We start from the raw sequence: 16,070 nt of genomic DNA on the forward strand, positions 1-16,070 counted from the left end.
ATTATCATTCCTGAATAGTGTTACTTTAAATTAGGCATTATTCCAAACCAACAGATGGCGCTTGTGCTTGTGAGGCCGATCTGTCTCCCACTTTTACCCCGAGTAGAAGAAGCAGTTTGTCAGTCGCCCAGTCTCTCGGCCAGACCTCTCGGAAAGGTGTCTGCCACGACCAGTCTCCCCTGAAGGCACCCGCACTGTCCCGGGTCCCTTGATCAAACTTCCCCTCCCCGGTGATATCAGACGGTTGTTTTCTACCATGGCGACGAGCGCGAAGCGAAAGCAGGAGGAGACTCATCTGAAGATGCTCCGGGAAATGACTAGCCTGCCCGCGAATAGGAAATGCTTCGACTGCGACCAGCGCGGCCCGACCTATGTCAACATGACAGTGGGCTCCTTCGTCTGTACCACCTGCTCCGGCATATTGTGAGTTTCTTTTTAGGGTAAACTAGCATCTTTTTTCATTTTCAGTGTCCGACAGGGCACGGACAGGACGCCGCAGTCGGTCATGGGTTTGTCCCGGTCCGCAACTGACTTGGCGGTACCATAGCTCGTTAGCTAGCGTTAACGTCAGGACAGGTAACGTCGCTTCGTTGAGTTGGGTTAGGGCAAATAGTGTTGTCATTTTTGTTTGTTTACAGTCTGCGATAACAAGTTGTGTTTTTCAGATATGTAGGCAGAGTGTGAGGGGGAGTTCTGTAACTTATCGCCAGGTTAGCACGTCCTATAGAGTCTATAGGACCCAACAGTCACATATTTGATCACCTTGTTCAAAAACAGCACGTCACAGAGAAACCTCCTCTAGTTAAACTCTAGCGGGACCCCCTGACGGCACGCGCGCGCGCGCACACACACACAACACACACACACACACACACACACACCACACACACACACACACACACACACACACACCACACACACACACACACACACACACACACACACACACACACACACACACTATTCTAGGTAGATAAGAAGGAGCAGGGTGGGTCGCTCCCTTTGGGAAGTAGTTGACAGACTAACTAGGGCAGTGGTTCGTCCTGAGCTGCTGAGTCTGATGAAACACCGTCTTCTTCTTTCTTAGAAACTTTATGAAGTCATAACCAGGATTTATCCAATGTCTTGACTGCTTACTCCCACGTAGTTTCTACAGAGACCACCATGTCTGATTACCTTAGGCATGTCAGTAGCTGTTACATGTGTGTATCTCCTCAGTAAGATGTGTGTGTGTGATACTGTGAGTGAGTTAGGGCTGGGCTATATACATATATTTGGTGCTTTCACAAAATATTACAAAACTACACAAATCACATTTTTGATAAAACAACTACAACAGTCTGATAAGTTCAGTAATCACGAAAAGATACTTATGACATCAACAAGTGGATATCTATACGGTATACATATGAGCTAAGTCTTATAATATCACAATATTGATACAATAAAAGGCCCAGCACTAGTGTATGAGTATGTGTTGTATTCTGCCTGGCACGTAACAAATAGTATGAAACAAATTAACAATCAAGCTAAAAAGACCCTGACAAGATCATAGTGGTGTTATTCCTTCAGTCTATGTGCCTCCACGATGAAACTATAAGCACAGTAACACACAACAAGGAAAGATTACATCTGCCAACAGTTACAGTCTTGAATTTAAGTGGATGGGACTGTATTTGAGCATTGCTGTTTCATTATTCTTCGTCAGAAGAAAAAAAAGCCGTCAAGTTGCAGTGGACAGAAATGTTCAAATCCTGCCATAAATTCAGTTTGGATGGAAGTTAGACTTGACCACACCAGGGGCCTATGCTACGAGCTGGTTCAACCTAACCTGGATATGTTTGAGTTAGCCGGTTGGCCTAACCAAAACATACACGCTCTCGCTAAACGGTCCTACGACGCTGGTTATCAAGTGGATCGCTCAAGCCAGCCGTGTCCTATCTAGTTAGTTAGTTCACATGAAAGGGGTGGTATTTGGAGCATTCGACCAATCACAAACACGGAGAAGCGTACTGAGATCGCAGCGTCATACTTCCTGAATGAAAAGTCTTTAATACTAGTCAAAAATGAAGAAGTTAAACTTTAAACATTCATGACTTAAACACTTTATCCAGGATCAAAGCCACATAGCTGCACCTGCAAGGTGAATACAGGGTAAAAGAAAAAGTGTTTGAATGCGTACATTAACAGGTTTATGATATCACTGCCCCGTCTAAGACACGATCTGACTTTAATTACATTTGACTCAAGTGTTTCGTCAATTAATGTGTTGCTTAAAATAATACTTCTGCATACAGTATGTGACGTGTGAGTGTTGCACGGCCAGATACGGCTCAGCTGACTCAGATATGGAACATATGATACATTATGATGTGATATGAATTAGAGATGTCCCGATCCGATCACGTGATCGGGGATCGGAGCCGATCACGTGATTTTCAAAAAATCGGGGATCGGGATTATTATTTTTTTTTATAAAATATTTTTATTTTATTTAATGTTACAAAACAAAAATGACCATGTTCACGTCTTAAAGTCATCCTGAGGACTTAGTTTTGGTTTAAAATTACACAACATCATGTATGTGTTGCTTCTTTGGGCTTGTTTTCATAGACCTGGTTGCTTATTTCTCAAATCTGGCAACAGAGTGGGCGCAGTGTCTAATAGTAGCAGTAAGCTAACGAGAGGCTACGTTCAGCTGGTGACTCGGGAGTCGGGACGGAGAAAATATCAGGAGTTTGGAAGTATTATAAAATTGAAAGCGAGGAAGTGTAACAGCCAGATGCAATGTTTGCAAGGCGGAGGTTCCGCGTGGTGGAAAGAACAGAGCTACGTTCAACGCGAGCAATCTAATGCGCTACCTGAGAAACAAACACCAACAACAACACGGCGAGTACACAGCGGCCACTCGGGTAACGGCACTGAAACAACCGACACTTTCAGAGACTTTTAAAAGGAAAGAGAAACTGCCCCAGAACAGTGAAAAGGCCAACACAATAACAGCCAAGATAGCTGAATTCATCGCGTTGGATGACCAGCCGTTATCTGTTACCTTTTTTTTCTCTTAATGCATTGCATAAAGATCGGATCAGGAAGAATCGGTATCGGCAGATTGTCAAAATCAAATGATCGGAATCGGATCGGGAGCAAAAAAGGTGATCGGGACATCCCTAATATGAATGATAATGGGACACATCGACGTCTGCACTCACAGTGCCGCGGACTGTACGTAATGTTACTTTGATCCGGTTACTTATGTTGTGGCAGATATTTAAGTAAGCTTTCTTAACACTAATGTTATAATAGTCAGATTGCTCTGAAGAGGTGATATTCTATTAATGTTCACGTTCACACAGTCGGTGATTTTTGACGGCCGTCTTTCCTGCAACGGAAGTTTAAACTGTATTTCCTTTCTCCTGTAATATGACTTGATAGCTTTAAACTCCGCACACTGAGCTCTGATTGGTCAGCAGGCGGTGCTTTTACTGAGTTGATCTCTTAGCCTGCATCCTAACCTGCTCCGGAGCAGGTTAGCCGCATAAGTTACCATGGAGATCTAGCCCGCTAAAAAGAGAACCAGTGTCGTAGGACCAGAAAGCCCGAGTTTTCCCTGAAGTTAGCTCGCTAAGCGAAAATCCTGCTTCGTAGTACAGGCCTCTGGTCCAGGACACTATCATTGTTGTTATTCAACCATTCCTGTTTAAGGTTGCATCAGGGTTTTCTCCAGGATGTGTCTTCCGTGTCTGACCCCCACAAGCTTTCCTTCCCAGAGCTGCATGATGCTGCCACCACAAGCCTTCTGGTTAAATGTGTATTGGACTCATCAGACCATAGAGCCCACATCCCTTATAGCCAACACTGACCTACATGTCAAGTTGTTTTTTCAACGGTTTTGTCTTTGTCAATTTGCCATCAAGCCGCAACTGGTGAAGCAATAGTGTTGATCGCAATGTGTCTCCTATATTTGGTAAACAGCTCATCTGGGGTCACCTCGGGCTTTCTGCTGCCCATCATTACTGCCGTCTCCTTGCACAGACACACCCTCATTATTCACAGCTATTAAAAAGATGATTCAAAATTCAAAGGCTTCATTGTTATAGGCAGAATGGCTCCAGTCAGTTTGGCAATTCATATTTTAAGTCCAAGGCTCCTCCAACAATGCAAAAATAAATTGGATGCAATATAATATAACACATGTTGTGCTATATAAACAAGCTAGGATTCAGTAATCTTGAACAGTTTGTTTGTTAATTATGCTCATTTTCAGATTCATACTTTATTTATGTCTTACTGTGACATGTTTCTATGTGCTGCAGCACCTCTTTTCACCCTCTGTCTGCTCTGATTGGTTAGCTGGCTGGTCAACTACTGAGAGATGCCCGCCCTTTAGCCGTCATGTTCAATGTGTTGGAGTGCTAGCCAATACAAGAGTAACACAGTGATGTCACTATGTTACAGAAGTAAACACAGGAGTCCATTGCTTCACTATGTAGACATCAGTTTTAACTTTTTTGTTGTTACTTTTTTAAATTGTATACTAAGTTTTTTTTTCTTCTGTGGATCCATGTTTAAAAAAATATCAATATTACTTTCAGATATTATTTAATGTTTCAAAACAATGAAGCATGAATAAGAGTATTTGGGTTTAAAGGTTCTACTGACACTCATAATGTATATTCAGTTTGGATGGAAGTCAGACTTGCATCCTAAACAAAGATTTATTTGAAGATTTTCAGTCTGGCTTTAGAACACATCATAGCACAGAGACAGCTCTGGTTGAAGTCACAAATGACATTCTCATAGCCTCAGACAAAGGTCTTGTCTCTATTCTTGTTTTGCTCGATCTCAGTGCTGCATTTGACACTATCGACCATGAAGTCCTATTGCAAAGACTAGAGCACTTAGTTGGCATACAGGGAACTGCTTTAGGCTGGTTTAGGTCCGATCTATCTGAACGCTCTCAGTTTGTGTGTGTCAACGATGAATCTTCCATGCAAACCAAAGTTAGCCATGGAGTGCCACAGGGTTCAGTGCTCGGACCTATTTTGTTCACATTATATATGCTTCCGTTAGGCAATATTATAAGGAATCACTCTACATTTCCATTTTTATGCGGATGATACTCAACTATATTTATCCATCAAGCCTGATGAATCCAATCATCTAAATACAATTCAAGACTGCCTCAACGACTTAAAAACGTGGATGACCTTAAACTTTTTGATGTTAAACATGGCCCAAACTGAAGTTATTGTACTCGGCCGAAATACTCTACGAAACAAACCATCTAAAGATATACTAACTTTGGATGGCATTAATTTGGCCTCCAGTGAGACTGTAAGGAATCTTGGTGTTATATTTGATCAGGATTTATCCTTTAACACTCACATAAAATTTATCTCAAGGACCGCCTACTTCCATCTACGTAACATAGCAAAAATCAGGCATATCTTGCCTCAAAACGATGCAGAGAAACTAGTCCATGCATTTGTTACTTCAAGGCTGGATTATTGTAACTCTTTATTATCAGGGAGTACCAAGAAGTCAGTCAAGTCGCTTCAGCTGATTCAAAATGCTGCAGCTCGTGTACTAACCAGAGTTAGGAAAAGGGACCACATTACTCTCTGTTCTGGCTGCCTTACACTGGCTCCCTATAGAACACAGGATAGAATTTAAAATTCTTCTTCTCGCCTACAAAGCCCTTAATGGGCAGGCGCCATCTTACCTTAAAGAACTCATTATACCCTACTGTCCTACTAGGGCATTGCGTTCCACGAATGCAGGGTTTTGGTTGTTCCTAGAATCTCTAAAAGTACAATGGGAGCCAGAGCCTTTTCTTATCAAGCTCCACATTTGTGGAATCAGCTTCCAGTTTGTGTTCGGGCGGCAGACACCCTATCCGTTTTTAAGAGTGCGCTTAAGACCTTCCTTTTTGATAAAGCTTATAGTTAGGGCTGATTAGATTCAGCCCCTAGTTTTGCTGCTATAGGTTTAGATTGTCGGGGGAAGCCTTACTTCTTCCTTCTCTCTGTCTGTACCTGTGTACTCTCATGTTCCGATTAACCCAGCTTCCCCCAAATTTCTTTTTGGTGTCTATATACACTGGGATCCTGAGTCGTGATTTGAGTCCGGGATTTCGAGTCATGGCTGAACCTGTCTCTGTGGTCCTGCCTGACTCTCATCATACTACTTCCCTGATGGCTCCCACAGGATTGTTGACATCCTCGTGGATTCATCCTCTTATTATACACACATGCATTTCCAAACATTTGGTCTACCTATGTTGTAAATATGTTATCTCTTCGATTTACACACGGCATCTATTGCACGTCTGTCCGTCCTGGGAGAGGGATCCCTCCTCTGTTGCTCTCCCTGAGGTTTCTCCCATGTTTCCCTTCAAACTGCGGGTTTTCTCTGGAAGTGTTTCCTTGTACGATGTGAGGGTCTGAGGACAGAGGGTGTCGTATTGTCATACTGATATTCTGTACACACTGTGAAGACCACTGAGACAAATGTAACATTTGTGATATTGGGCTATATAAATAAACATTGATTGATTGATATTGTTATCATGGTATTGGCTACACTTATGGCTCTGCCATTTCTATTAAGGTTTAGGTCATTTCTAATTGAAATCAATCGATTAAATATCGCAAATATTTATGAATTAACTCTTTTAACAGACTCCTTTTTCATTGCCAGTAGACGTATGTTTTTCTATTTTTTTTTCTTCTGGTGAGTCATGGTTGACGTCAAGGACATGACGGTAACTCATTTTATTAGTTTTATATTGATGTTGGGAAATCATATTTACCATAACATCTCTTGAGATTAAAACCAAAACTGTAAGGTATTTCATAAAGTGTGTCACTTGCTAACGTGTGTCACTTTTCTTAGGTATTTTGTCAAATGTTCATACTGGGATTCAGTTACCATGCCCAAAACATTAGGTCCAACATGTCAGAAGAAAATATGTCAATGCATGTGTGGTTGTTTTTCTCCTGTCCCATGAACAGCATCAGGTTGCATCCTGCTCTCTTGTTCCTAAGCTAACATGTAGCTCCTCACCCACAGACGAGGACTGAATCCCCCACACAGAGTGAAGTCGATCTCTATGACCACGTTCACACATCAGGAAATCGAGTTCCTACAGAAACACAGCAATGAGGTACCGTGCACATTTTACAACTAGTGACTCAGCATATTTCACAATGTTTTGCAGTCATTCTGGAGCATCTTGGCATTCTTCTGAACCCTGCTTAGTCAACTTTATTGGCATTCCTCTCTCCCCACTTTTTTCTCCCGTTTCTCGTCATCCCCTCCCCCCTTCCCTTTATTTTCTCTCACCTCTCTTCCCGGCTTTGCCACCACCCCCACCCCAATCCTTTCCTTTACCTCCCACTCTCCTCATTCCTCTGCCCCCCACCCCCCAAAAGGTCTGTAAACACATCTGGTTGGGCCTCTATGACGACAGGACATTAGTTGTTCCAGATTTCCGAGAGCCACAGAAAGTAAAAGAGTTCCTTCAAGAAAAATATGAAAAGAAAAGATGGTAACATACACTCATTGTTTTTTTTATTGTTTGTTTGATGTGTTTTGGGAAGAGAATAACTTGTTTTTTATGATGCACTAAATGTAATGAAATAAAGGAATAATTCATACTTATAAGTGCATGCAACTGCTTTTAAAAATATATTTTAAAAGGTAGTAAATGCTAAATAAAGTGCTTAAAATTCAAAAGTTCTGCGGGGCATTCAGTATTGCTGACTTGCTGTCATGCAAGTTTAAACGCTGCCTCTGCCATAAAGTTATGGATGTGTTTTAGTTGGACAGCATGCTCTTCATTATCCAGGACATTCTTTGCGTAGCGTGTCACTTTCCTCTTTAACTGTAGTGTTGGTGGAAAGAGCACATTTTAAACCCTGGGAGGAAGTTCCCTTTTGTACTAGCCTTTATCGCAACGCAATCAAACGAATAACTACCCATTTTGTTGTCTTCACGTAGTTATACGATTAGTTAAAAAGCTGCTTCTGTATTTAACTTAAATAAAAGACAAAAACAATCCTCTACATTTGTGTTGGTTTTGTTCTCTGGATGCGTAGGTATGTCCCTCCAGACCAGGCGAGGGCAGTAGCCAGTGTGCAGGCCTCTGTGTCCGGCTCTTCAGCCAGCAGCACTGGCAGCACCCCCGAAGTGCAGCCCCTCAAGACCCTGCAGCTCAACAAGACCCCTCTGCGCCAGGTAACAGAAACTCACACAGAATAACATGACTTGTGCAGCCGCTAAACATGCTGGACAAATTCAACTTAAACACTTGCTCAAAGCTAGCTTTTGTATTTTGAAACGTTACTATCGGTATTCATTCCCAGGACGAATGACTCGGCAGTAGTCACGGTATTTATCGGCTCCAGCACCGATTAGCTTCACCTGTGTGGCCATGATAATGTGCGTCCTTACTCCTGTCGAATGTTTGTGATGCGTCTTGAAGGGAAATGATCATTTATAAACATTTAGAGGTAACAATTATTGTGCTCTGCTCAAATCCAACAAACAGTAGTTTCACCTGGCGTTGTAAAACACACCTCAATAAAACTCCACAGAGCAAAATCATGCAAAAATATCTTCGTTATTTTTTAAAAGTTTAACCAATCATCAACTCTGGTTTGAGAGTTTGAAAGAGAGACTGAACTTGTCACTGATGTAAAATAGTAGTAACCACTCTTGTGTTCTAACCATGCGTTCTGGCAATCAGGAAATAGTCAATCACTTATTTTCCCATTTAAAAAAAAAAGAAAATGTTCAATCCTGTTCAATTTGGTCGGGGCTTAATTCTGAAAGCACCTGCAAAGGGTGAGATGTACCACTTACTGTCCTGCCGAGCAAAGAGCGTCTCTGTGATCCTGTACCAATTGTAAATATTTCAAAAATAGGGAATTTGCCCATTAAGTCAAAAATACGCCCCCTTCTATGTAAATGAGCCTTATTTCAAAAACTGCCCGACTGCACTAATAGTCACACGCAGTTACTGTAAGGTCATTTCATAAACAAAGCTCCACCTATGAATAAACAAAGTATTTTCTTCCTTAATCCTGCACTTTCATTTGATCCTTTTGCTTATTTTCCTATATGTTCGTCTCTTAGTTTGGGAGGTTTGAATGAAAGTAGTAATTCTTCCAAGACCTCTGCCTCAGGCTGACATTTACCCCCATACTCGATGCACATCTGCCCTACCTTGCCACATGGATTGGACCTTGACACTGGGCAGATAGCGGCTGCGAATGATGCAAAATTCTCGTTGCAATCTGCGGCTGCAATACATTCTTTGTGAATACAAGGCCCAATAAGAAACCTCGATGATGTGCTGGAATTTGGTTGGAGAAAGGTTGTAACTTCTACTTCTTTTGGCTGCTGCTCAGTCTCCGGGCGAGGTCGTTCCCAGGCTCTCATCGCTGCTCAGGAGAAGAAGTTTGACCTCCTCGCCGACCTGGGAGGAGACATCTTCGCTGCTCCATCCACTCAAACTTCCAGCTCTCCCAACTTTGCCAACTTTGCACATTTCCCAAGCCACTCGGGTAAGAAGGCTCTCTCAAAGGCACCACACAGATCAATACGGAAACATAGTCGTGTTTAGCGTTCGTTTTGTTGTCACTCCATGCATTTACTTCCCTGCCATTGTTTTTAAGTTCCACATTCATCACGTGTTCATGTCTCCTTGTGCACGGCTGCAGCACCTCAGGGTCATTCAGACACCAACTTTGCCAACTTTGATGCATTTGGAAACACTGCAATTCCATCCCATCTGAGCACGTCACCCCCCCCAAAGTCCTTTTCATCAGGTACCCCCACCATTGTCTTTCCTCCACCCTGTCCACACATCCTCATCTCAGTATTTTTCATAATTATGTCTGGTGGTCACCGGTGAGTCCTTTCTGTGTCAAGCATGTGCTCTATAGATGCTAAGAACATGTGATGGTCATCAATACTGTTACACATTTGATGTAAGCATATTTGCAGATTTCTTATGACATTTTAAGCTTGTCTTTAGTTAGTCATTTTGGAAACACTAATACATCCTTCCAATTTTTTTTTTTTTTTTATTTGGTCTTAAAGGAGACACCCAATTAGCATTTAGCATAAAGCTGTTACAAAATATCACACTTTTCCTGAATACTTTGGCTAATTCTTTGTTTTTATTATTTGACCTTTTGTATGTATGCATGCCACACGTCTTTGAATATCTCACCATCTTTTTATCTCACCAAAATGTGTCATAGGCGGAGGTGTGCCAATTCTGTCAATGTCTAGTGCCGTCCCCATCCAGATAGGCGGCAGCAGCCGAGAGGACCGCTACGCTGCTCTGGCTGAGCTGGACAACGAGCTCAGCTCCTCTGTGAACTCAGGCAGCAGTCCCCCCCTCTGTTCCCCTGAGGATGCGCACATCAACCTGTTTACAGCTGCCGGCTTCATGTATTATATCCAGTCGACGACACGCCGGGCGTACCAGCAGGTCATCGAGGGGCTGGACGACGCCCCCCGCAGGTCATCTGTCTTCCTCTGTCCCTGTAATTCTTAGAAAGCACTGTGATCACTTTCTCAGGACAAACAGCTGGTCCTGGTGGTGGAAGACAATTCCTGAAAATAGGAAGCGTTATGCTCATGACGAACAGCAAGCGAGTCGTCACAATTATAATAATAATAATACATTGGATTGTTATAGCGCTTTTCCTAATGCTCAAAGACGCTTTACATACAATCAGAAACAGAAACAGTACCATTGTGACTATTCTTCTATTAGAATTCAGAAAGTTAGTGGTTTGTTATTATTGCATATGTTTGCGTGTTGGCTCTTATTAAGGGCTTGGTGTTAAACGGCCTGGCAGACGGATCGCTACTGGAAAGGCTTTGAGTGTGCGGGTGTGAGCTGGTCGGCTTTGAGTCTGTTGTGATTTAAATATGAAATCAGAAGGTTCAAATCAATCATATATGTTGCAAATAGCATTATATCTGTATTTATAATTCATTGAGTATACTCGGACTGATTGATTACAGAGCTGCTCCTGCCACAGCCTTATTGCCTTGAGGAAGCTTCCCAGGTGGAGCTGTAATTCAGGACAAAGCTATGGAGTATAGGAGTCTCTGAAGCAAGGCAGCCAGACAGGGCAGGAACGTCCTAATGAAGTGTACATTATAATAAAGCCATACACATTGAACTTGTGCTGTCATGATGTTTGTTCAGGTTTTTAACGCTATTGTCCAACAACATTCTATGGCTGGATAAATGTGTGCTGGACTGTTTCTGTAGCTGTGCAGAAAGCCGCCGAGTTGCACTCATTTGAAGTATGTCACTGTTGGCATTATTCTAAATTGAGATATTTTGATCTTCAACGGATTCAAAGGCTTTATTTGTCACATCAGCAGTGTAGCTCCTCCAACACTGCAAAACAGAATATACTTAAACATAAAAGAAAATAACATTGAATATATGTTGCAGTGTAATACTGCTGTAATACTAAATGTGTGGATATGTACTCGCAGGTCCCACCTGGAGCTGGCTCTGGATATGAACCCTGAGGAGTCTGGCCTAATGGACGCCTCGTCACTGCGACGGCAGGTAATACCTCTCTCACTGATAAGTGATTCATGTGCTCCTCATCTGCTCTGGTGTGCATATTCTGCTTGTTGCCAGGGGCGCCGTAAGGGGGTGAAAAGTTAGGACGATTCTAAGGGCCCGTCTGACTCACGGGCCCAAAACATTTTTAGAACATTAAGAAAACATTTTTAAGTAACCTTTCATCAATCATCAACAATTAACATTAATATAACGTTACATTGATAATGTAGTCACTAAACTTTCTATTCATTTCACTTATTTTCTTCCAAAAGTTAATTATTCAAAGCCTCTGAACACCCCCCTCTATTTACATGTAACAGGTACATTTTTAGCAGCTATTCAGACTAAGGCCCAATCCCAAACCACTCCCTCGACCCTACCCCTCCGTGACGGAGTGAACTCCGTCTGTAGCCACACTCGCAGCTCAACGAGGCTCCCTCCTGTCAGATGGAGGGAGTAAATACAGCAGCAAGCTTTGGGACGGCCTCCCCTCTCTCCGGCAGAAACAGGAAATGCCGTAACTGTATGTAACAACGGTTTCAAATCAGCATCTCTTAGACAAAAAGTTTAAATGACTAACTCAAATAAAACTCCAAACATCTTTCATTGTGTGTCAAAGCTCTTTTAGTTTTAAACCTGATGTTTATAAGCTTCTTAGTTTTTGCAACGGTCTGTAAACATACACAACTTTATAATAAAATGCACACATTTACCTTTTTCTAGACTAAACACAGGTATGATCCTAAGTTAAAAACATATGAGGTTATAATGAGGTTGTTAACATCGCAGTTTATCAGTAGATGTTAGCTGGAACTACTTGTAAACAGCGTGTTTCCTGACGGACACACACAGCGTGACTCCGGTCAGGTAGAGACCGGTCTCAAGTCAGCACCGCTGCAGACTCGCTGTTTGAGGGCTTGAGAGCCCACTCCCCCTCCACACTCGTTGCTTTGGAACAGCCCTCAATATGGCGGACCCTCCGCGTGAACGTGCAAACGGAGGGGTAGGGTGTAGGGGGCGGTTTGGGAATGGGCCTAAATCAGTTGTCCCTCCCCTGGTGCCAGGACCAACAGATCCATCTTTAGGCTCCGCAGCCCTGTCCCCCCATAATGCTTTGCAGTCTTACCATGCTGTCCATTGAAAGCTAGTTGGCTAGAAAGCTGGACTTCAAGGACTTGATCAGTGACTTTGCCTGTAAGAAGGCTAGGCGCTGGGCTCTTGGTGAGTAAGGCTGAGCCAGGGCTCGTGATAACTGTTAAAGGGCAAGGCTATGGTAACGGTATTGGATCACTACACAGAAGATGCATGTTGAGAAAGAGACTGAGAACAGGTCATAGGCTCTGATTTAGCACCATCAGGCCTTTTCACTTCCATTTCCGTTCTGTTGTCCATTTACACTTTAATACCCGCTTATTTTGTAGTTGGTATGTATATTTAATTAAAAATCTGCTGCTTAAGTTATTTTTTTGTTATAGCATTTTAAATGATAATATTGGTGTTAATGTTCACTTTATTTTAATTTATGTATATTTAAGTTATATTTATTTTTGATTTATGAATGTTCCATTCAAAGATGTTATTAAAAAGGCATGTACACCATAAAAGATGACTATTGAGGTCTATTGTTAGGAATGTTAGTGTTATATCAAATAGTGAATTCTACTGCCGCAGAATGTTGCAGTAGAATTTGTAGTGTGCACAGTGTGTGTAAATATTGTGAAGTTAGTATTGGACTACAAGATGGATGCAAGCCTGTACAGGTAGGTATTTAAAGCGTAAATGAGTGGGTTGGGTTCTGGAGGTGTGGTTACAGCAGTTGGTTGGCGTGGCCTGGGCCTGGTGATGGGGCCCAATGTGATATCTTTTCATGGGGCCCAAAATCCCTGGCGGCGCCCCTGCTTGTTACAAGTATTCTCTCCTATTTTTAGCTGAATTGTTACAAAGGCATGCTGACACGGCAAGTTTAGGTGTCACATATCAGAGGAGAGACAACTGGCTGTGTTACATACTGAGATGTACACAGACATCAGAAATACATTACAGACACAAGCAGTCATTCCATCATGGGGCCAGTAAGAAATGACTCGACATGTTCTATTAGTGTTCTCCTGATGTGGTTTTGGGCTTTAATGGAAGTTTCTTTGATATGTTGTAATTTTCTAACACATGATCAGTGATCACACAAATATCAAAATGTTCCTTGTGTCTGTCGATTTTTAAACAAGGTCCGTTGACATCATCCTGCATACTTAACACTTAGCTTGGAAACCAAATAGTGGTAATCCTTTGGATGTACTTCTTTAAAGTAGATGGTGAAAGGTCTTTGTGGTCATTATTCAGATTGTGAAGTTGAACCGCCGCCTGCAGCTGCTGGAGGAGGAGAACAAAGAGCGCTCCAAGCGAGAGGTGATCCTGTACTCTGCTACGGTGACCTTCTGGCTCATCAACACCTGGATCTGGCTCCGGCGCTGAGGTTTGGACCAGACCGAGTCCCCCAGAACACTGGAAGCCAGAGCAATTACTTGTTAAAGGTGCAACCATTGACATACTCTACTAGTCTTTACTTAAATTACAGTCAACCACAGAAAAGTACAAGAACATTAGCAAATGTCCTCCACCATACAGTCCTCTTTCTAATCCTAGCCCGTTCTGTTTTGGGGTTTCACTTCCAAATGTAAAGCCTAGCGCTGTCGAGATGTGATCTTAAGCTGTAGTCACATGATAGTAAAACAGCTGTATGCTGGCGTATCCGTGGTGTTTCTACGGAGGGAGCAGTGCTGCCCGACGAGGCGGCAGAGCTCCCCTCGGCATCGTGTACCACTTGAAATGGTCACTGCTCACATTTCAAATTTGACCTAGTTACCGCTGACCATTTGTTGCACACCCAATCAGGTGAGGGCTGTATGCAGAGGAGGCAAGGAAACACAACTGACTGTTTTTGCAAAAGGTTAGCAACTGCTTCGATGTGAAAAGCTGAACCTAGATACAACACAGGTTCCTGTCATACAAATAGAATTACAACTCTGAAAAATATTGCTAAACTATTTTGATATCGAATGATTGTTGAAAACATGTTGGTGCTGATACTGTCAAAACATACGACATACTTTATTTGACAACATCAATAAAAGCTTTGAATAATAATAATTTGGTACAGCCGTACACGTATCCGTAGGGGAAACTAAATGTGGTACCGGTAATATATATATAATATGTGCATCAAAACAAGGAATGCCTGGTATATTTCTCAACAAGCTTTGCTTAGCCTCCCTCACTTCATGGTTATTTAGTGCAAGTGCTACTGATTGCACATTTAAGCTCGATCGATTCTCTGTAAAGGATGTTCCACTGAGGCTGTGAGCTCATACACAATGTTTCACTTCAGGAGAAGAGTTATAAGAGGGGAACACAAGGATTTACTTCAGGAGAAGAGTTATAAGAGGGGAACACAAGGATTTACTTCAGCCACAAATGTTTTGGGAACCTCAGACCTGACCCATCCTGTCTGTTTGAAAAAAGAAAAAAAAACTACCATAATAAAAGTGTCAAATTGAGATGTCTAAATCTAGAGATGCCATAACATTTACCCTGGATGTCCTGAACTCCACACACAAAACATTCATGTACAGCCTATTGATGTCAATGTTGTACTTTCTCCTCAATTTTGTTCTTTTACTTTGGATGATGTAGCTAACATGGCAACACAAATACTTAGGGTGGAGTACTAAGGCTCATCTGTGCAGTGATGTTTCTCCATGCGATTTCTACTGTTTCAAATTTTTTGTAGTTATTTTTTTTAAAGAATTTGACCACTTGTGATTTACCTAAGTTACATAAGAGACTAAAAGCATGGACTGTGGTTTTATTCATTATATGGTGTGAAATAAATATTAGAGCTACTATGTGTATGATCAGGAAATAGATGGCAATGTATACCATCATTTATCACATCCAAAAATGTTGCTGTAACCAACTTTTTTGTTAAACATACTGCCTAAAGCTGGAGTTTAACTTAAATATTTAACTTTCTTTGTAATATATGAATACATTCATTGTCTGTTAATATTTTTTCTGTAATAAATGATGGATGTCAATTTGTTCCAGTTTGTGTTTGAGCAATGCTGCCCCCTGCTGCTCTGCTGGGTGCAACAGCAGGGAGATGTTCAGGGCATGTAACCGGACATTGTTGTCGTTTCGGTTAATGTGAAGTCCACTTGATCTGCCAAAGATCCCAAACAAACACCAATTCATTTGGATCCAACCATAATTGAACAAGTGTTTTTCCTCTTCTACCGGAAGTATTCCTAATCCATAAAGGCAGACTAGGCAGTGGTGCTGCTGGGTGACAATGGGCATCACCAAACTGGCAGATCTGATCCGTCAGGATGCTCCTGGTGCTATTTCTCATAAGGACATCAGTGACTACACGGGTAATATACCGCACCATCTTGTTATCGTT

The 16,070-nt window shown here is 42.1% G+C and overlaps 1 pseudogene; it reads left to right on the plus strand.

The window, feature by feature from the left end:
- The first annotated feature begins 103 nt into the window (after window positions 1–103).
- On the plus strand, window positions 104–15,604 carry LOC117462153 (arf-GAP domain and FG repeat-containing protein 1-like; annotated as a pseudogene).
- Window positions 15,605–16,070: the final 466 nt, after the last annotated feature.

The sequence above is a fragment of the Pseudochaenichthys georgianus genome, chromosome 17, assembly GCF_902827115.2.
Source record: "Pseudochaenichthys georgianus chromosome 17, fPseGeo1.2, whole genome shotgun sequence".
In the NCBI taxonomy this organism is placed as follows: Eukaryota; Metazoa; Chordata; class Actinopteri; order Perciformes; family Channichthyidae; genus Pseudochaenichthys; species Pseudochaenichthys georgianus.